Source organism: Panthera leo, chromosome E3, assembly GCF_018350215.1.
Source record: "Panthera leo isolate Ple1 chromosome E3, P.leo_Ple1_pat1.1, whole genome shotgun sequence".
In the NCBI taxonomy this organism is placed as follows: domain Eukaryota; kingdom Metazoa; phylum Chordata; class Mammalia; order Carnivora; family Felidae; genus Panthera; species Panthera leo.
In genome coordinates this window covers 22,098,953-22,121,954 of record NC_056694.1, presented here as the reverse complement: position 1 = coordinate 22,121,954, position 23,002 = coordinate 22,098,953, and the positions used below count along the sequence as shown (strand labels likewise).

General features: G+C 44.5%; 2 long non-coding RNA genes across 3 annotated transcripts; both read left to right on the top strand.

Moving 5' to 3' along the window:
• The first annotated feature begins 1,498 nt into the window (after positions 1-1,498).
• Positions 1,499-5,116, top strand: LOC122209773. Its single transcript, XR_006197745.1, has 3 exons — positions 1,499-3,189; positions 3,282-3,400; positions 4,340-5,116. It is a non-coding gene; the product is annotated as an uncharacterized LOC122209773 (long non-coding RNA).
• An 853-nt stretch (positions 5,117-5,969) lies between these two features.
• LOC122210024 lies at positions 5,970-17,992 on the top strand. Of its 2 annotated transcripts, XR_006197876.1 has the most exons (4): positions 5,970-6,279; positions 8,603-8,767; positions 10,286-10,793; positions 17,349-17,992. It is a non-coding gene; the product is annotated as an uncharacterized LOC122210024 (long non-coding RNA). The 2 variants fall into 2 exon arrangements; XR_006197875.1 differs by lacking the exon at positions 17,349-17,992 and having other exon boundaries at positions 10,286-11,437.
• The last annotated feature ends 5,010 nt before the right edge of the window (positions 17,993-23,002 follow it).

Here is a 23,002-nt window from a genome sequence, read left to right as displayed (position 1 = left end):
CCGAGCTGCTGTGGGTAAGCAGACTGACATCATGTATCCAAATGGAAACGACTTATTCCTGGGATCAAAAGACTCAGGCCCCTTGTGAATGGAACAGAAATCATCATTTATGTAAGCCCACAAGAACTAAAGGCCCTTAGTCTCAAAATAGAGGAGTTTTCCTTGAGCCCCTAAACATGAGCAGCATCAGATTCACATCACTGCCCTAGTTAAGCAGCAGAAGGCCAAAAGCAACCATGGCAACTTTAGTGGAGGAGCCCCTGAAGGTATCTGACCCCAAGATTATCCTCGAGAAGTGCCACTGGTTGTAAGTAGACAGAACCCAGAGGAGGGCTTACAGGGGAAGAAGGGGGAAAGGGGAAAATATTTAAAAATATTATTAAGGGAGAGGAAACTGATTGAAGAAAGGCACAAGCAGAAAAGGCCTCCAGATCCCATCCTCTATCATCTCCTGCCTCAAACCTGGGCTTGAGGGTGATTTGCTCTTATGCTACAAAGGCTGAAGCTATGTCAAACAGTCCATGACTGCAGAGAGAAATTATTAGAGCTGAAAATGAATGCATATCTTTCACTCATTCATTCCTTCGATAAATCCGTCTTTAGGACCAATGACTGATCCAGATGGGAACAAAACATGGGCCCTATTCTCATGCAGCTGATGTTCCAGGAGGGATTCATGTTAAACAGTGAATAACATGATTGCAGATGGCAGCAAGTGCTATGAAAAAAAATAAAGACTGGCAGGGATGGGATGGTTGGATTGTCAGCTATTTAACCCAAATGCTCAAGAAAGGCCTCCGTGAGAAGGTGCTAGTTTGATCTGAGTGACAAGGAGACAGAGCAAAGCATTGCAGACAGAGGGGACAGCGAAGGCCAGAGCGTGAGGCCTGGCCTGCTGAAGACCAGCATGGGGAGAATAGTAAGAACCGGGCAAAGTGGTGGAGACAAAGCCAGAGAGGAAGGCAGGGGACAGATCTGGTAGGCATTTGTCAACCTTGGTGAGAAGCTTGACTTTGTTCTAAGTCCAGTGAGAATCCTGTGGACACCATATTCATTCCCTCTGCTGTGGCTGTAACAAATGATCACAAACTGGCTTAACACAACACACATTTGTTATCTTACAGTTCTGGAGGCCTGAAGTCTAAAATCAGTCTTACTGATCAAGGTGTGAGAAGAACAGATTCCTTCTGGAGGCTCTAGGGGAGAATCTGTTTCCTTGTCTTTTTCACTTTCTAGAGGCTACTGCATTTCCTTAGCTTATGGCCTCTTGTCACCTTCAAAACACATCACTCCAGGGCGCCTAGGTGGCTCAGTCAGTTGAGCATCTGACTTCAGCTTAGGTCATGATCTTGTGGTTCGTGAGTTTAAGCCCTGCATCGGGCTCTGTGCTGACAACTCAGAGCCTAGAGCCTGCTTTGGATTCTGTCTCTCTCTCTCTCTCTCTCTCTGCCCCTCCCCCACTCGTGCTCTGTCTCTGTCTCTCTCAAAAATAAATAAACATTAAAAACAAAAAACACATCACTCCAACCTCTGTGTGTGTTGTCATGTCTCCTTTTCTGTCTGTGACTGTCCCCAGTGTGATTACTTTGGACCCACCTGGATAACCCAGGAGAATATTCCCAACTCACAATGCTTAACACATCCTCAAAGTCCCTTTTGCCATGTGAGGGAACGTGCTCACAGGTCTGAGGGATTGGAACATGGACATCTCTGAAGGGCCCTTATTCTGTCTTTCTACAGAGACTCTCAACAAAGGGATAACATCTGATCTACCTTAGAGAACACGAGTGCACGAGTTGGGGGAAGAGAAGGAAGATCAACAGAGACCATTCCAATAGAGCAGTGAGCAAGCAGAGGTGCACTTGACCTTGACTGCCATCCCTGAAGAGATAAGAGGAAAAAGTGATTGATGCTCCGGCTATCCAACCAAACTGGTTCTACTGATTCCCAGTAGGGTGCTTTTTCAGCCATCCCAGGATCAGACTTTGTAGGAACCGCCAGGGTCTGTATGCCTGTTCTGAAAGGAAGAGGCCAGGACTGGAATGGAGGAGAAGAAGGATAAGACTAAGGCTCTGGTCTGATGTAGTAAGTCAAAGAATGACCGCCCTGAGATTTCCAGTCCTAACCCTGGACTTTGTAAAGGTCACCTTTTCTAGCTTTTACCCTTGGGGAAAAGGGTCTTTGCAGGTGTGAGTACACTGAGGATCTTCAGATGAAGAGGTTACCCTGTGTTACCAGCGTGGGCCACAACACCATCACTGCTATCTTTATCAGAGAGAGGCAAAGGGAGCCAACACAGGCACACAAAGGGGGAGCTGGGGTGCAGATGCGGCCACAAGCCAAGGAATACTGACAGCTGCCAGCAGCTGGAAGGGGTGAGGAGCAGAGTCTCCCTTTGAGCCTTTGAGCTTCCAGAGAGGGCGCAGCCCTACCCACGGCTTGATTTTAGCCTTCTGGCCTCCAGAACTGCCTATCTCTATTGTTTTAAGAGGATAATTCTATCGGGATAAATTTCTACCGTTTTAAGCCATCCAGGTTGTAGTCATCTGTCATCTACAGCAACCCCAAGAAATTGATACACCTAGCGTGGACAAGATTGTAGCCTACAGTCTGACCCAGATGCCAGTAAATCGACCAAACTGGATTCTGGAAGCACACCTTCCAATGTGGGGCGCCCCAGGCAAGCACAGGCAGGGGTGAAATCTCACTGCTAATTGTCCGGGGAACAAGATGAAAAGAAACTAAGAAGGCCGCCCTAGCAGCCAGAGGACCCGGATGACTTTAAGCCCCTTCCCCATTCGCGCTGTCCCCACCAGCAGGAACCAGGAGCAAGGACCCCCCACCTCTGTGGGCGTAGCCCTCGTGCAGGGCCCCTGAAAACAGCTGTTGCTCTGTATGGTTCAGGCCCGGGGACCGCTCACCTCCCCCTCAAAGTACACCCACCTGGGGCTGGCTCCAACTCCTTTATGTCTGATGCAGCAGAGAGTGGTGGAAAGCTACAGAGAATGGACAAAACTCACAGACCATCTGTTCATCTTCTGTGTTTTGTGAATTTATTTTCAAATGTTAAGCATTTGATAGCAGTTGTCAGGCATTATCTCCAAAGCTACCATTTGGGTAAAGATATCCTCTTAAATATCCAGGAGAATCACTCAGAGATCAGTGATTCTCCAGGGTTTGGAAGAAAGGGTGAGTCGTATTTTGAAACAACATCTTCAAATGTTATTACATAATTGTAGGACCAGAAAAGGGAAATAAGGTGTCTTGTTTCTATAATACAGATTTCAGGAAGAAAAGCCAGACCAAGTCTTGCTGAAAGGACGGTGTAGGAAATGGAGAAATTTCTCAATCGAGAATCACAGGCTCTGGGATGAAGGCCTATGGATACCTCCTGGCCTTGGTGAGATTTTTATGTTTATCAAAAAGGGACACAGGGGACACCTGGGTGGCTGAGTCAGTTAAGCATCCGATTCTTGATTTCAGCTCAGGTCATGATCTCACGGTTCATGAGTTCAAGCCCTGCATCGGGTTCTGTGCTGACAGCATGGAGCCTGCTTAGGATTCTCTCTCTCTCTCTCTCTCTCTCTCTCTCTCTCTCTCTCTCTCTCTCTCCCTGCCCTGCTCATGCTCTCCCTCCTCTCTCTCTCTCTTTCTCTCTCTCTCTCAAAATAAGTAAGTTAACATTTAAAAAAAAAAAGACACAGGTTTAAAAAAGAAAGGTGGGTAATGCATTCAGCATAGGGGTGTGTCATCTTCATTTGATTCTAGGCACATTTGGGAAGTGAGTACAGCCATCTAGGAAGGGTTGTCAAAGATGAGCAGAATGGACCAACTTCTGTGGGTAGCTTTGTTCCTCCATGCCCTACAGCACAGGGCTGAGTTGGGAGGTCACACTCACTTCAAGTGCAATGGTTTCTGATAGGAGCTTCTATTCTGAGTAGGACTGTCCTCGGGTATCAGAGATGAGTCTGGTGACGTTGAGGGCAATGGGGAAATTAGGCAGTTAATTCCCTAAGTTATGACCTTAGACATCCATGACTAAGCCCTCTTGGCCAACATGACCATGACAACTGAATATCGACACTCTTGGACCATGTTCCCATCTCACTGATACAACTGCAGAAAACTTTACCTAGGTTAGAATAAAGGGGTTATTCTAGAGAAAAGTGAAATGGTGAGCTCATAACCTTGGGAACTTCCTTAGCCATGACTTCCCATCCTTAAGGTGAGGGACAACACTAATACTTCTCCCTTAGGATTGTTGTGGTGATCAAATAAGACAGTGCCTGAAATATGGTATGTTTTGTATATGTGTTAGCTATTATTTTCCTTATTACAGGAGCCAGGCAGATAAGCCAAGTGCATGAAGCATTCCAGGGGGGAAAATCACAAGTGTTGTGAGCCAAGAGTTCTTGACCGGAAGAGTACTTTGTCCTGTCTGATGTGAGCAACCACTGTGGTGTCCTCTCCCAGAGACAATGTGCGGGAATACAGGCCAGTAATGCCATATTTTCCCATTCCTCCAGAAAAGCTGGAAGTCTGGATTTTTATGTAAAACACCCTGATTTTATTTTTATTTTTTTATTTTTTAAAACATCCTGATTTTAAAATATGGGCCACGAATTCTAATTTTTTGAACCTCTAGGCTATGTAGATAAAATATGCCCATTCGATACTTATTTCAAGCAGGCCACAAGCTTGAAACCTCTAATGTACAAGATCAATGGGCACATATTTTCAGCCCTTTTAAAAGAATGATGAGGGTATTTGGGGGGCCTTTTATTTGCAGAACTCATTAACTGGACGCTATTATAATAACATATTATAGTAATGTAAATACTATAGTAATTTAACATTTACAGCGTGTCAAGCGCTATCCTGGGGCTTTACCGTAATAACTCACTTGACCCTCACAACAACCCTACAAGGTAGGGACTATTAGTTTTGCCATTTTACAGAGGAGGAAGCTGAAAGCTCAGAGGTTAAGGAACTTGCCCTAGATAAGACAGCAGGTGGTAGAGCCGGATTTTGAATGCGGGCTGCCTTTAAAAATTTGTGATGAGGGAAAAAAAGAAAAAAGAATTGTGATGAGGGGCACCTGGGTGGCTCAGTCGGTTAAACGTCCAACTCTTGGTTTTGACTCAGGTCATGATCTCACAGTTCGTGGGATCGAGCCCCACGTCGGGATCCGCGCCGACAGCCGCAGAGCCTGCTTGGGGTTCTCTCTCTCCCTCTCTCTCTGCCCCTCCCCTGCTCACTCCCTCTATCTCTCTCAAAATAAATAAACATTAAAAAAAAATTTTGTGATGAATCACATAAAATTTTTCTAAAGCCCACACACAATGTCGGCATGGCCAGAGCTGTCACCAAAATGTGCATTGCTGAGGGATGTTGAGATTAGCAAGACCGCAGGAGGACCCAAGCAATGGGAACTCAGCAAAGCCTTAGCACGTTCCCAGAGTTGCTGGTGTCTACCAGAAGTCAGTGCTTGGCCACTGAGCCATGTTTCCATTTGATGTGGCACCACATTAAATGCATAGTTGATGGCCAGCCTTCATAGAGCATGTACCATGTTCCAGTCGCTCCTCTAAACACTCTACAAATATTAATTTACTTAATTCCAAAGAGACAGATACTAATTTCCATCATCCCCATTTTATGTGGAAACTGAGTCACAAAGAGATGGAGCCTTTTGTCCAAGTCCACCCAGCCACAAAAGAGGATAGGTTCCTAAGTCTAAGTCTTAACTGCACTCTATTCATAAATCTTCGATAATATCCATCACCTCTAGTTACATCCACTACCAAAATGCCCATGCGCAAGAAAGGACAGAGAATGGGAGAGACTTCTCTCTTTTTTTTAGTGTTTATTTATTTATTCTGAGAGGGGGGAGGAGCAGAGAGAGAGGAAGAGAGAGTCCACACTTGCAGCACAGAACCCAACTTGGGGCTCAATCCCATGAACCATGAGATCATGACCTGAGCTGAAATCAGGAGTCAGATGCTTAACCAACTGAGCCATCCAGGTGCCCCTCAAAGGGAGAGATTTCTAATTGAACTACTCACAAAACTGAACATTTTGGGGGAAATGCAGTTTGCTTCATAATGATGACAACAACTAGCTTTTATTGAGTTTTCACTAGGTTCTCACCAAGGCTAAGTCCACATTAGCCTCATATAAACTGCAGGAGCTGGATGTTATCATTCGACCCATTTTCATGGACGGACGATAAAGCAGAATCTGGAGGTTCCAAGGAACTTGAATAAGGTCAAACAGCTGGTAAGTGATCAAATGAGGGCTTGAATGCAGATCTTTCAGACCCTACTGCCTGCATGCTTAAGCCCCACGTTAAATGTTCAGGAGTTTGTTTCTTCCAGAACAACTTCTGCTGAAAAAGATGAAATCAATGGAAACAGTATTAGTATCACTATTGCTAATCAGCCATGGAATAACTTCCAGGGAATTTCCAAAAAGAAGTCCACAGAGCCGGGCAGTGCCTAAGGGGTCAAGGTTTAGGACAGAGCCTCACTAGGGATGAGCCCCAGCCCTCAGACACCCCACAGCCTAAAACAAGAGGACCATCTGCCCTCCCTTTCCCTCTGGCTAAATGTGAAGAGTGTCCTTCCGCCTTGTTCCCTCCTGGAGGGCAATTCCTGCCTGGGGATTGCACTTGTATGTGCTTTTAGGTTTACAAGTGGCAAAAACCACCTCACAGTGGAGTCATTAAAAGAAAAAAAGAGAGACATGATCTCTTTGTTTCGGTAACCAAATAAGCCTTGGGTTGTCTGGCTTCAGGTTCAAACGGATCCAGGGACTCATACAATGAAAGCTGTCCCTCTCTACCTTCATCTAATTTTCTCCGTAGTTCATTTTCTTGGTTGCCCCTGGAAGCTCCAGTCACTATCCCCAGAGCTTAGCAATACGAGTGGAAGGAGAATTTCTTTTTTTCCAATGGTCCCCATGAAAGTGTTAGGATGGAGTTTTTCTGGCTTGGTTTGAATATCCATCTCTAATTCAATTATCCTCACCAGGGAGATAAATATCAGATTTTTCAAGCCTGGGTCACATGTTTGCCCTTGGAGCAGTGTGGAGATAAGAGGCAGTCTCCTTGGATTACATGGGAGATAGGTGGTTTTCCAGAAGAAAATGGTCTTTTAATTTTTAAAAGAGTGAGGGGAATGGGTTCTAGGAGATGCCAACAATAGGTGTCCTCTATAAGCTCATATTATAAAGTCACCTTCTAGATGCTAAGATTATAGGCACAGATCCATCTAGTCCCTAATGTGCTTACATATTCACTCTTAGTGGAAGGTTCTCAATACCTCTGAGGCCTATGAGAAAGTCCATAAACGTCTTTGCTAGCATAGGTACTGGACATTTTTCCCTTCTGGAAAAAAAGAGCACACCAATATTCCTTGCGATACAGTGCATCCCTCATTTTCCGTCACTTCGGTTCAGGTGGGGCTAACCCACCGAGGCTTCAAGCATGAAGATGTGACCTAAGTCCACTGTATACCTCTGGCCTCAAGATCAGTTCTGAGATGATTATGGGATTTGATTCTTACCAGAGTCATCGTGTCCTGGGTGTTTAAAAAAAAAAAAAAAAAAAAAAAGCCTACTGGAGGGGAAAAAAAGCTCTTTTTTTTTTCTTTTTTTTTCTTTTTTCTTTTTTTTTTTTTTACTAGGGTTGGTGAGAGGGTAGGCTGTTGGCTAGGAGATTGCTAGAGGCCGTCTTGTCACAAGGATAGGGCTGGTCTGAAAATGATGCCGGATAGAGGAAACCAGAACTGGGAGATCGAGTTTGAGCCCCTGGACCCAGACATACACTATTAGAGACAATCAATCACATTATTTTTTTTCTTAAATTAAGCCCATTTGAAGTGGATTTCTTTGTCACTTACAACTAAAAACGCCTGACTGCTACCATCTAGATTCAAACACCAGTCTTGTCACTTTTATAAACCTTGTCATTTTGGGTAAATCGACGAACCCCTCTGATTCTTGGCTGCTTTCTCCGTGGAGTGGAGATCACCTCCGTGGCAGGGTTTCCAGGATAGTAACTGAGGTTATAGCTGATTAGTACCGAGCACAATTCTGGCAACGCCATGGGCACTTCATACAGGTATGTTTTACTGGCATTGGGAGAGCAGGAAAATGAAAGCCAAAGGAAGCAGGATCAAAACCAAACTTGGATGACTGTTGGAGCCAAGAAAACATTAGATGTAAACGAGCTGTCTGGACACAGATAACAGGGAGGGTAGGGAACAACTGGAGAGTAAGTGCCCGCTGCGACAACATTCAAGCTTGAAAATTCAAAATCTCTCAAACAAATTGAGGACGAGGGCTGCCAGTTCACAAACCTTGAAAAGCAACTGAAACATGAATGTTCCAGAGGAGACCCCAGCTGTGAGCCAGGAAGTGCAGTCGTTCGGTTCGACATGTTCCCACGGATAAAAGCTCTAGGGAAGGAAGCTCCATGATGCCTCCATCAACAGCCTGCCTCTCCCAAAGCAAGAGAATCAAAGGGCCTTTGAGTCCAGGCTTTCCTTAATTTCAAAACCGAACATGACCACTCTTTATTTTTAACCTTCCCTTCCCCTAGTCTATGCCTTCAAGCAGCTTTTCTGGGGAGAGAGTGTTTGCGCCCACACTGGCAAATCTGAGTCCCTGGCCACGCGCCGGCTGCGACGGGGCTGTTGCCATGACCACCCACCCCAGCACCTGGAACCCAGCCTTTAGAGGGGCTCACTTGAGAGCCGCATGAACGGTAAGAAGCGTGGAATTCAAGTCCCCAAGGGACCTGGCTGAGGGCAAAGGGACCCTCACGCTTGTCCCCTGCTCTGGAAGGAGTGTGCCTCTGCCCGGTTGGAGTGCCTGTGACAGTAGAGATAGTGAATCTCCCGTGTGGCCGATGCTCGTTGTGCTTCTGCTGTTATCACATCCGCTTCCTGGAGAGGCCAGCAAACTCGCCTAGAGTCTCCAGGCTAATGGTGGCAGAGCCAGAATTTGAACCTCGGTGGGTACAAACCTAGCGCTCCAACATAATAACCATAATGCCTACCGGGAGAGAGAGCTGACGTGAATGTTTGGAGCCACTTGACAACTGTATTTATTTCTGCTGATGATTAAAGAATCAAGGCGCCTGGGTGGCTTAGTGGGTTGAGTGACCGACTCTTGATTTTGGCTCAGGTCATGCTTCCAGAGTCATGGGATCAAGCTCCACATCAGGCTCTGCACTAAGTGTGGAGCCTGCTTCAGATTCTCTCTCTCCCGCTACCCCTCTCCATTGCTCTTGTACACATGCTCTCTCTCTCTCTCTCTAAAATAAAAATTAAAAGAGAAAAAGAATCATCTGATCCATACCCCAGTTTTCTCTCATTATGGCTAGTTTGGTGGTCTTAACCATGTCCACAAATTATTTGACTCATCACCCACCCAAAGGTAGAGACTAACCCCCTCCCTTTGAGTTTGGGCTGCTTCTCACAAATAGAATGTGGCAGAAGTAATGCCTTGTGATTCCCAAGGCTAGGTTAGAAAAAGCTACAGAGTGTCCACCTGGCTTCATGTCCTGGGATGCCCGCTCTTGGGCCCCACCTGCCATGCTGTCAGGAAGCCCGGCCATGCAGAGGCCACGTGTGGGTGCTCCCTCAAAGAATCCTGCTGAGGTCCCAGCCCACGGCCAGCATCGACACGTGAGTGGGGAAGCCCCTGGGATGAATCGAGCCCCAGCCACCAACTAACTGCAACCAGGAAAGGACTCTGAACGGCACCACACAGCTGGTCCCAGGTCAGTTCCCAGAACCGTGAGAGGTAATAATAAACGGCTGGTGTGAGCAACAGTTAGGGTGAATTAGTTCCTGTAAAAAATTATGAGTCTTTGGGCCCTGGCAAAAAATAAATAAATAAAATAGCAATGAGCTGTTTGACTTGTATGATTTTGCTCCAAACTGAATAGATTCCAATCCTACAAAATCTCGTCTGGGCCGCTCTCTGCCTGCTTCTTTCACAGCGCTTTTATTAATTAATTGTGATGATGATGATGGTGGGGGGGTGGTGATTTGTGCTAGTGTTTCTTGAGAGCTTTGTGTGTGCCACATGGAGAGTTAAGGGCTTCATCTTTCTTTCTTTCTTTCCTTCTTTCTTCCTTTCTTCTTTCCTTTCTTTCTCCTTTCTTCTTTCTTTCTTTCTTTCTTTCTTTCTTTCTTTCTTTCTTTCTTTCTTTCTTTCTTTCTTTCTTTCTTTCTTTCTTTCTTTCTTTCCCAAAACATCCCCATGGTATTGTCAGTCTTTCAGGTTCAGAACTGTACTCAAGGAGTTAAGTTGTCCAGAGGCGCACAGCTAGGATGCCACAAGACCAGGTTGTCGTGGATTCCCGGTCCAACGTGTATGAATTGAGCTCCTACCATGTGCCCCACACTGTGCCGGACTCTGGAGACACTGCGGAGAAGACTTCGTGCATGCGGACTCCAGGGCGGCAGGCGGGTGGTAAGGAAACAGACAAGCAAGCAAGTCAATAAATAACAGCATTGCTGTGTGAGCCTTGCTGGGAAGAGCAGTGAGGCTGGTAGTAGCCAAAGAGCTGCCTTCAATCCCCTCCGAGGAAGTGGCCTTTGTGGGATGTGCATCCCGGGCAGCAGAAACACCCAGAGGGGAGCCAGGGTTGGGCGAAGGACCTGGCACATTCAAGAAGCAAAATAAAGACACCAGCCTCAAAGTGAACGAAAGAAAACAGGGTGCGAGATGAAGACAAAGAGGGAGGTGAGGCCAGACTTCACACGGCCCTGTTGACCAAGGTAAATAGAACATAGGTCTGTTCTAAGAAACATGGGAAATGTGGAAGTTTTTGCTTTTTCATTGGGTAGTGACAGGATCTGGTTAACTTCTAAAAAAGTGGCATTTCTGGCTGTTCCATGGACCCACCTGAGGGGGCGACACGTAGGCCAGGAAACTACTCAGTGTTGGCCAAAGGGCACATACAGTTGGACCTTGTAACCCTGAACTTGAACTGAACATCAGACCCTTGGGATCCGAGACTTGAACTGCTTGGCCTGACCAGAGCACTCTATCCTGAGCGAGAATTCTCTCGACTCACGCAACAGGGGCTTGACGAACCCGCGTGTGGAAAAGCCTAAATCATAAGGTTCTGAATTCAGGATGAGAGAGTGGGCCAGGGGCATGGGAAGGAGAGGGTAGCCACAATAGTTTCCATTAATTAATTAAAAAAATTATTAATTAAAAGTGCAATGTGCAATTCATGCTGGAACACTAGAAAATCTTGATGAAATTGATACTTCTCCGGAAAACAGTCATTAGCATTCTTTCCTAGTATAATATAATCTTAAATAAAGGAGCATAGTGATTATTAAGAGGGCAGGCTCCCCCATCAGATGGATGTGGGTTCAAATCCAGCCTCTACTGCGTACTAGCCGTGTAATCTCAGGCAACACTCAATTTCTTCCCTTGTATCTTTTTTTTTTTAATTTTTAATTTTTTTTTTGAGAGAGAGAGTGAGGGAGGGGCAGAGACAGAGGGAGACAGTGGATCCGAAGCAGATTATGCACAGACTCTGCAGGGATCCCAAAGCAGGGCTGAAACTCAGGAACCACGAGATCATGACCTGAGATGAGCCCAAGTCAAATGTTTAACCAACCGAACCACCCAGGCGCCCCAATTTCTTCCCTTTTAAAATGAGGATAAAAAGAACAAGAAGCAACATATGTGAAGAAAAATCATCCAGGGAATTTGAAACAAGATCAGAAGAATGGAATTAAAGAATAATTATTTCATAATGTCAGTTCTTCCTAAACAAATACATAGGTTTGATGCAATCCTAACAAATATCCCCATACTCCTAATTTTTATTTGTTGTACTTCTTTTCCTTTGGTGGGGAGGAAGAGAATTTGACAAAATAACTCTAAAATTCAACCAGGTAAGTAAATGGCCAAAAGACTTGAAAGTGAAACATAATTAAGGGACACACTGAATACAGATACTAAAATGGACTATAAAGTTTCAAAGATGAAAAGAGCATAGTGTGTGTAAGTACTGAAACATAGATCAATGGAATAGAGCAGATGGCGCTGAGATAATCTTTCATGTACCTGACTTTATTAGATAATAAAAGCAGCCACACAAAGGCAAGAAAGAAAAATATTCAATAAATGACAGTGGGACAGTTGATTAATATTTGGGGGGGAGGAATAAATAAAGCAAAATTAAATTTTCATCTCACACTATACATCAGTGTAAATTCCGGATTGATTAAAGAGTATAAAGTAATTTAAAAGTTAATTGAGACTAATAAACAATCTAGACTTCTGGGGACAAAGGAAACTTGATCACTTGATCACGTATCTAATATCTATCTGGTCCTCCTACCTCCCAGATACCCATTTTTTATTTTTATTTTATTATTTTATTTAATTTTTTAATGTTTATTTTTGAGAGAGAGAGAGAGAGAGATAGAGAGAGCAAGTGGGGGAGGGGCAGAGAGAGAGGGAGACACAGAATCTGAAGCAGGCTCCAGGCTCTAAACTGTCAGCACAGAGGCCAACTCAGGGCTTGAACGCACAAACCATGAGATTGTGACCTGAGCCAAAGTTGGATGCTTAACCTACTCAGCCACCCAGGTGCCCCAATACCCCCCCCTTTTTTTTTAATTGATGTGTATGGGGATGCTTGGGTAGCTCAGTCAGTTAAGTGTCTGACTCTTGATCTCAGCTCAGGTCTTGATCTCAGGGTCGTAGTTCAAGTCCCATATTGGGTTCTGCGCTGGGCATTAAGCCTACTTTTAAAAAATCATTTAAAAAAATAGATACGTATGTATATATAAGTTTATACATAAAAACATATATGTATGTATGTGTATACACATATGTATGTATACATAGTATATATAGTTATATACAGATTTACCTATTTTTTAAAGAGAGGTAAAGCTATCTCTCTGTCAACAATTATGGAAGGCTGCCATCCATATATTTGAAACTTTAAAATACTTACACCCAATATGATATGGATGAGACAAAATTCAAAAGTGGATCTTTGGTGGGTGTTGGGGGTCAATAAGGAAAAAAGGAAATCTTAAATTAATCTGATCAAGAAGAAGGGAGACAAGGAACCATTAAGAACAAGAGAAATCAAGAAAAAAAAAAAAAGAATAAGATGAATCAGAATTACCACTAAGGAAAATAAATGAAACATGCAAGAAAATATTATGCATAACTACATACAGACTAGGAAATTAGAAAATTTTGATGAACTAGGTTATATTATAGGAAAATATAGATGGCCAAAAAATTGATTCCAAAAGAAGATTCAAAAGATCTGAGTGCAATACAACACAGTGGGGAAAACTGAAAAATTAGCCAAAGAATGGCCGTGGGCCCACTTGGTTTCATGAATGAGATCATACATTTGGGCAAATTGACAGAAGTTGAATCCATACTTCCATGTCTCTGGTTCTAAACCAGGGGGCTTGGGGCTCCTGGATGGCTCAGTCGGTTGAGCACTGGACTTCAGCTCAGGTCATGATCTCACAGTTCATGAGTTTGAGTCCCACGTCAGGCTGTGTGCTGACAGTGCAGAGCCTACTTCGGATCCTCTGTCCTCCTCTCTCTCTGCCCCTCCCCCACTCACACTCTCTGTCTCTCTCTCTCTCTCTCTAAAAAATAAACATTAAAAAATATTTTTTTAAGTATGGGGATAGAGCAGTGAGTAAAAAGGAAAAAGTCTCTGCATCCATGGAACTTTATGTTCTTTATGTTCTAGAACATAAAAGGAAGCAACAGACGGAACCCAGGGGCTCCTGGTCACTCTCAATGTGAAGAACCTGAGTTTTGTAATTAGGACTCATTCGTAGGCAGTCAAAAGCCCAACCCAGAAACAATATGACATCTGGGGCCTTCTTCAAAATAATTCAGTGAGGAGGGACAGTGATGGGACATAGAGATGAGACAAGTTGGGCCATATGCCAGTAACTGCTGTCGCGTGTGGCACGTAACACAGGGGCCTTCATTCATTATACTTTCCTCCCTGCCTTTATGCATATTTGGAATTTTTGCATAATGAAAGGGTTTTTAGGTCCAGTTCCATCAAAGTCAAAACCCCAACCTCGCACTCAATCCAAAGCCTTTCTCTCTCTCCAGGTCCAGCCTGGCTGCCAGTGCTGGGCCTCCGCAGTGGGAGAGGAGGCTAGGAGGTCCTTCTCTGCTCCTCCTCCTCCTCCTCTGGGGCTGAGGATGGGGAAGGAGTGGTAGGCAGAGGGCAAGAGTCAAGAGTCGCCTTACTTAGACGGTGCCACAAGCGGGTGTCTTGTAGCTGCTGATCTCAAGTGCTGCTCTCCCGAATGCTGATCTCTTGTGTGAATGGTCCTATGAAGAGAGTTTGAGCTCACTGATTTTCTTCAGTACCTGTGCGGCACTCAGTGCATCGTTGCCTCACGACACCCTGATAGTCCAGACTGCCTTTCTGGTGCCCTCTCTCCTCACCCTATAATGGAAGAGCTGCTCCAGCCAGCCTCTTGCCTTCGCCACTCTCCAGGCAGGAACCAGGCACCTCTCTATGTTCACGCGTTCATGGGTGACACTTGTCAGTCTGTCTCATGTGCTCCCTCCTGGGGCTCTGCTCCAGCCCACACTTAGTTTCAGGTGCCAGCCTAGAGCATCCACAGCTCAGCAAGCACTGGCCAGGGAATGAGGTTTCAGCCTCCCCTCTGGCGTATCCATAATCTCTCTAATGAGTTGACTGGTTTGGTGGGTAAGAACCATCCCCTCCTCCACCATGGGGTTGGGACAAAAAGAACCAAAGCACCTTTCTCCCCCAGGCCCTCTTATTTCCCCTACCTCATTGAGTCCTACTCTTCAGTCCGTAGAGTCTAGATGGGAGTTATCAGAGGCAGAGCTGCAGAACCTATCTGGCCATCTCTTCAAGACCCTGGGGGAGTTGCTTGGCAGCTCTGTGGCTCCAGATGTGGGACTATTTCGTGCTTGTTGTTTTTAGCCTTAGGGCTTTGGCCAACATTCCAAGCCATAGGAAAAGTCCTAAACCACATCCTGTTCCACTGATTTTAGGAAGGTATCCAAAAGGATGTTATGCCTCTTAGTTATCTATTGAGGTGTTAATCCTACCTCTCAATAAAGACACCTTTTGAATCTCTAAGTGCCTCTTGGGTCATTTTGCTTTCCTAGCACAGAATTCTCATGGAAAGTGATTAACCATGTAATAGTCACCCGTTTGTTATTCTGAAGGTGGCAGATTAAAACTAATCTCGTTAAGAGGACGGGCTTCTTTGGCATCATCGCTTTATTTATAGCTACAGCTGATATTTATTGAGCACTTCATATATGCCAGGCACTGTATTAAGCCTTTATGTGTAATGTCATATATAATCCTTATTATATAATAAGGAGATCACATGGACCAAAGACACAGGTCCTATCATTGTATTTACAAGGAAAGAGTGGCCACAGAGGATTCGGTAGTTTTCTCAAGGTCATAGAGCAAGTAATGCAATTAGGACTTGAATCCAGGTTTCAACAGACTCCAAGCCCATACTCTCCACCAATTCTGTCAGATGTCAACCAAGTTACAATGTTTGGTGCTTCTATAGAGGTAAGCCTCTGTCCCCAAAACCAGTTTAAGATGAGAGAAGAAAGGCTCTTTCTCCTAACTTTTCTGGCTAAGTTTGTCCAGGATACCATTTGGGGGTCTCTACCCTCCCCCCAAGTCTGATTTCCTTAGCGAGGTCTTGAGGAAAAGACAATGCCCTCCTTCCACATACCTCAGCCTAGAAGGTGGGAAGGAGAGCAAATGTCCTGGAGAAGCTTGGGGTCAAATGGCTGCTACTTTCTTGCTTTCTTCCTGGTCTCTGCTGTAATTTCTATTCCATGGAGTACAGCCAAAGCTCCGATGTAACACACATACACACATGCGCATGCATGCACACACACACAACCCCCCCCCCAAAAAAAACACAAAAAAAAACCCTGAAAACATAATTCCCTGCTAAAACATCCCAATTCCCCACTGCCCTCAGGAAAAAGTCACAATCCTTAGCAACCCTAGTCTGAGATGCCAATATGTCTAGCTTGAGTTAATGAAATAGCTTCCTGGGGCACCTGGGTGGCTCAGTCAAATGTCTGACTTCGGCTCAGGTCACGATCTCAAGGTTTGTGAGTTTGAGCCCCACGTCAGGCTCTGTGCAGACAGAGTCTGGAGCCTGCTTTGGATTCTGTGTCTCCCTCTCTCTCTGCCACTCCCCCACTCATGCTCTGTCTCTCTCTCTCTCTGTCTCAAAAATAAATAAAAATTAAAAAAAAAAAAAGAAATAGCTTCCTAATTTGTCTCCAGACCTTCACTCTTGCCCTGTAGAGTCTACCCACTCAGTGGGCAGAGTGAAATTTCCAAAGTATAGATCAAATAATTTTACTCCCTGTCTGAAATCATGCAGTGGCTTTACACTGTTGAAGAAAACCAGTTTACCCTGGCCCCTGTTCTGCATAATCTGACCCCAGCCCACCTCCCTGACCTCACTTTGCTATGAGTTTTTGTCTTGTGCATAAGATTCCCACCACACTATCATTTCTGTTCTTCAGCGAGCCACATTCATGCTCATTTCAGGGATTCTGCATCTGAAAACCCCTCTCCTGTGGGCATTTGCTCTAGATCCTTTTAGGGCTGACTCCTCTACCGCTGACTTTTCTCAACTTAGTCACCTCCTCAGAACGCACCCCCCTGAACCACGCTACCTAGTGTGGTCCTTCCTCTGCTGCCAACACCAGTCATATCCCATTAGATTACTTGATTCTATATCCTTTGCAGCCTTATCACTACCTGCCTTTTTTGTTTGGTTACGTGTTCACTGGCTGTCTCTCTCACCTAGAATGGAAGTTCCTTAGGGGCAGAGAATCTGTACTGCTCATTGCTGTATCTTCAGTAGCTACAGCAGGACCTGGTAAACCAGTGGATCTTAGGAGATAATCTGTTGAATGATCTAACATGGCTAAAAGACCCTGCATGATCTGGCATCTTTTTACCTGTAGAGCACCATGAACATCTGTCAGCTTTTACAACTCATCATCTACTTATCCTTCTTCAGACACTACCTTGATTTCCCCTAAAGAGTCAGCCCCTTATCCCACTCTCAGGCTATGTGAATTAAGCTGAGGCCGATCATCCTTCTTGTGTGTTCAGGGACAAAAAGATAGCCCAGACTTGAAAATCAGTGAATCTCATTTCCTGGCCACAATGATTGACTCAGGTGGTTATGAACAAAATGAGTCACTGAGAAACCTGTCCCAAGACCTTTACTATAACTGTTGATGGAGAAATGTTCTCTTTCTTCTAGGGTTACTCAGTTGGGAGGATGCAAGCCAGGAGTTCTTGGTACTTGAGAAGATAGCCCATCTAAGAATGGACCTGTCTAGAGGGAGACAGGGCTGAGAGGAAGATGCAGGTCTCAGGTCCAGCCACCCACGGGCATATCTACTTTGCAGTCACGTGCACTGATTGATTGCTTTCATTTGTCTTTTATGCTTGGAGCTGGGTTTCTGTCAACTGACTAGAAACTTCATGACCAATAGACTACTTGTCTAATTTCACTTCTTGTCATCTGTATAAATTGGGATTTATGTTCATCTGCTAAACTCGAAAAGAGATGAAATAAATTGAATCTATTTTTGTCATGTAATAAGAATGTTGTAGATAAGCAGTCCTGGCCTGGAAGAAGAACTCCTTTTGAAAGCAGAGACCGAGGTACCCGCAGCAGTCAAGGTCCATAGACACCATCTAATCCAACTGGGTAGGAATAACAAAAATTCCCCTTTCCTGAGAATGAAAGAAGTTTCCTAGTGAGCAGGGAGAACTCCTTTATTTAGTGCTTTCCACCACCCTTCTCTCTGCCCTCTGGGAGATGCTCCTCTGTCCATCTCTCTTCCTGGACTCGTCTGAGGTGGAATGGGGAATGACCAGCTCCCAACTGGGCTCAAGGATCTTTTCGGGATTTACTTGTGTTTTTTTTTTTTTTTTTAACGTTTATTTATTTTTGAGAGAGAGACAGAGCATGAACGGGGAAGGGTCAGAGAGAGGGAGACACAGAATCTGAAACAGGCTCCAGGCTCTGAGCTGTCAGCACAGAGCCCGACGCGGGGCTCGAACTCACGGACCGCGAAATCAAGACCTGAGCCAAAGTCAGCCGTTTAACCGACTGAGCCACCCAGGCGCCCCTGGGATTTACTTGTTTCAAGGTTTAATATTCACAGGTTGCTACATATCAAGCTTGGGAATCAGTTGGCAATATTCTTCCTCAAAAAGCTAATCGGCTTCGAATATTTTCTTGAAGAGTGTTCATGGCCAAGCATCTTATCTGTGTACAATATTCAAGCATGAAGAGTCGACCACGCTGACCCCACATTATACACTTGCCACACTAAACATCTTTCACTCCCTCAAGTTCATTATGCACCATCCTTTGCACATGCTAGTCCAGTGCACGGAACACAGTTTCCCCTGCTCTTCACTTGGCTACCCATCCCTAAGGGTTCAGGTTACATGGAACGTCCTCCGTGAAGCCTTCTTCCATGACCCTCAACAACACTAATTGTCCCTGACCTGCACTTCCCCTCACAGACCCCTTGACGGCCCTCCTTGTTTTCTTAGGAAGAGTTTCCTGGAAGCAGAGCCTGAGGCAGGGATTCAGATACATGTGATTTATAGAAGGAGTAATCTTTGGGGAAAACCTGTAAGGGAGCATGGGGAGCAGCATTAGGAAGGCAGTGATTCTCCACTTGTGATTTCTCAGAGGAGCACCATCAGCATCACCTGGGAACTTACTCCAAATGAAAAATTTCAAGAACGACCCTAGAAGCTCTGGGGATGGAACTCAGTGATAATATGTTGTGTGGTCAGTCTCTAAAGCAATTCTGATGCACACTAAAAGTTTGAGAACCACATTGGGGCGCCTGGGTGGCTCAGTCGGTTAAGCGGCCGACTTCGGCTCAGGTCACGATCTCGCGGTCCGTGAGTTCGAGCCCCGCGTCGGGCTCTGTGCTGACAGCTCAGAGCCTGGAGCCTGTTTCAGATTCTGTGTCTCCCTCTCTCTGACCCCTGTTCATGCTCTGCCTCTCTCTGTCTCAAAAATAAATAAAAACGTTAAAAAAAATTTAAAAAAAAATAAAAAATAAAAAAATAAAAGTTTGAGAACCACAGAGAAAGGGGACAAAGTCAAACAAGGGCATGGCCCCAGGTGAAGTCTAGCCTTGGCCTGGCCCACGGAGGACTCTGGAGCATCACCTGTGCCACAGAGTTGTCCCTCTGGCAAGAGGGCTGCCTTTTGCTCCCTTGTTTCAGCCACTGGCTGACTGCAGGCTGTCCCTGAGGAAGGGCCTCGCAGTTCCTTGGGGGGGGGGGGGGGGGGGCTCCTATTGGCTGAGAGCAATTCTCCCAAGAAGAGGCAGCTGAGAGCAGGTAGAGGGGCTAAAGAGATCAAGATTGGGGGTAAAAATGCACCAACCCAGTAAAGGGGATCTGGGCTTCTGGGGGGTACAGGCAGCATCTACTACAATTACTCTGATTTGTTCAATTACCCCTGTCCTCTCCAGTAGACTGAGAGTTCCAGACGATTAATAACATGTCTGTCTTGCTTATTATTACTGACTTTCCAGTGCCTGTTGCAGTGTGTGAAATGTAATGATTCTTTATGCAATTAATTGATTAATCAAATGCTAATTGAGTGCCTACTATATTCTGGGCACTGTTCCAGGGTCTTCTCATTTAAATGTGAACAAGACAAAGCACCTGTCCTCTCAGGATTCTTTTGCTCTAGTTGGGGGAGATGACAATAAACATAAAAGCATATATACATGCATATGGACATATGTGTATATATACATAGAATAGTGTCAGATATTAATAAATGCTATGGAGAAAGAGAAAAGAGTAAGAGGACAGAGAGAAGCACGGGGTGTTATTTTAGAGAGAGCAGTTAAAAAAGGACTCTCTGAGAAGGTGACATTTGAGCTGAGATATGAATGAAGTGAGGGATTGAACCAGGAGAACATCTGGTGGCAGCAACTTTTATGTAAATTCAAAATTATTTCAAAATAAATGTGTTTTTTTTTAATATAAAAAGGCTATCTCATGGAAGAGCATTCCAGGCACGGGGAATAGACAGATGAGTCACAGGAAACACCTGGCATTTCTATACTGATAAAGCAGGAGGTGGCTGAGAGAGATGGGCAGGTGGCGGCTAGCTGCATACTGTTTTCATTTATTTTCTAATTGACTAAACATTTATCAAAGGATACATGCACAAGATTTTTAATCCAATAGGGTGCAAGGCCTTATGTGACCGGTCCCAAGGGACTGGTCTCACTCCTGTCCCTCTCCCCAGAAGGCAACCAAGTTGTGTTTTTGTCTTAGTTCAAATTGCTTCACCCCAAGTACAGTTGTAGGATATTTTTAGTTCCTCTGTTATCTTTGTAACTCTCAATAACATGCCTCAACCTCTAGCTCTCCTTTCATGAACTCTAGACGGTATATCTTAGCTGTTCTCTTTGTAATATCAGGATGCTGCGTCCCTGCCACCCCTCCCCCCCCCACTGCCCCCGTTCCACCACCCACTGTCCCGTCACCTGTGTGTATAGTGGGAATCGAACTTGCAAGCACTTGGCTGTGAGCAAGTGAGAACAGGGGGCTTCAGTTGCCTAAATGTTGGTAAGGCTAGAGTTTCAATAATAATGGGAAGGTGTGCTTTATAGCCACATGTCATTTTCAATGCTTTTTTGCATGAAGTTGAATCTAACAGTAGAAAAACGAATAACTAGACCATGTGGAAACATCAAGGAGAAATTATAAGACAGCAGAAACTATACTACCCAGGCTGAGTCAGCTTGGTTTCCACCATCCTCCTTGACCTTTACCTCAGGTAAGTCTAGAAAAATTTTTCTCTTTTAACCTTTTGCCCTTGGAATAAGGGCATAGACAAAAGGTGAGGCTGGTTTGGTATCACTGACACTTAGCCCAGTACCACTTCTATCAGAGTGCTCCAAGAGTCCCCCAGTCCTGCCATGTTGTCTTCTCATTTGTGATCCTGTTTTACTGTTGAATACCTGGGCATCATGGAGTGGCTCCAAATGTGAATTACATGGACTTTTTGTAGTAGTCATTTAAGATGTTACAGAAATTCCTCCTACCCCAAGATCTTTCCTCCCTTCCTCAGCTCCCAGCAGCTGGTCCCGATAGCCATGTTTGTAGCACACGATCCTCTCTCCATGACCACAGCTGGTTGGGCCAAGAAATGGCACATGAAACAAGACAGACCAATCATTTGCTCTCCTGGAAATTTGGAATTGGGACTAAAATTTCCCACTTCAGTCTGGGTCTCTTGAGTAGAGATGATGTAAAAACTCTAAATCCAGGTTTTATCTTAAGGATTGAAGAATAGAGAAGGCAAAATGGTTTTTCTCAACAATAACAACACCACCAAAATAATAAGAAAAAGAGGCTGAGATGAAAAATAAAGTGACTGGCAAGACCCCTGATGACTTTTATTTCCTGGCTTCAATTCCTTGCTAAGGCCTGATTGTGTCTTTGCCCTAAGGTTCCTTGAAATGCCACCGTATCTTTATAAAAAATCTCCCAATTTTTTAAACTGTCGCCAGTGAGTTTCCAGTGTTTACAGCCAAACGTAGTAATGAAATGCCCCCTACTATGTTATGGGCTCCTTGGAGGATAGGAACCATATCTTTGTGTCCTGCAAAGTGGTAAGCTTTGCACATAGTAGGCACACAGGAAGCATTTATTGAATTAAAACAACTGTCAGTACACCTTCCTGAAAGACACAACCACCTTCAAGGGGCACTGACCCCTCCTGAGTTGAAGGTGACTCCAATATATAAAAGGATACACAGAGAAAAAAGCAGATATACCAAGCCAGCTACTCCACTAAGAGTCCAATAAAAAAAAAAAAAAAAAAAAAAAAAAAAAAAAGATAAGCCTCGGGGTACCTGGGTGGCTCAGTCGGTTAAGCATCCAACTTTTGATCTCAGCTCAGGTCTTCATCTCAGGGTTGTGAGTTTAAGCCCCATGTTGGACTCTGTGCTGGGCATGAAGCCTACTTAAAGAAGAGATAGAACGAAGCCTTAATAAGAGGATCAAACATCAGTTTTAAACCATGTAAATGCCTCCCAGTCTCCCACCACAAAAGTAGGATCAGAAATTATCAGCAAACAGGGAGAGCCAGGCTCCATTACTGTAAGATGTGATAGTGCTTTGTGTTTTTGTTTTGTTTTGTTTTTTTAATTTATTTTTTGTATTTTTTAAATTTACATCCAAATTTTTTAAATTTACATCCAACAATGACTTCAGGAGTCCTTAGTGCCCCTTACTCATTTAGCCCATCTCCCCTCCCACAACCCCTCCAGTAACCCTCTGTTTGTTCTCCATATTTAAGAGTCTCTTATGTTTTGTCCCCCTCCCTGTTTTTATATTATTTTGGCTTCCCTTCCCTTATGTTCATCTGTTTTGTCTCTTAAAGTCCTCATATGAGTGAAGTCATATGATATTTGTCTTTCTCTGACTAATTTCACTTAGCATAATACCCTCCAGTTCCATCCACGTAGTTGCAAATGGCAAGATTTCATTCTTTTTGATTGCCAAGTAACACTGCATTGTATGTATGTACATATATATATATATATATATATATATATATATATATATATATATATCACATCTTCATTTATCCATCGATGGACTTTTGGGCTCTTTCCATACTTTGGCTGTTGTTGATAGTGCTGCTATAAACATTGGAGTGCATGTGTCCCTTCAAAACAGCACACCTGTATCCCTTGGATAAATGCCTAATAGTGAAATTGCTGGGTTCTACAGTAGTTCTATTTTTCATTTTTTGAGGAACCTCCATACTTTTTTCCAGAGTGACTGCACCAGTTTGCATTCCCACCAGCAGTTCAGAAGAGATCCTCTTTCTCCACATCCTCGCCA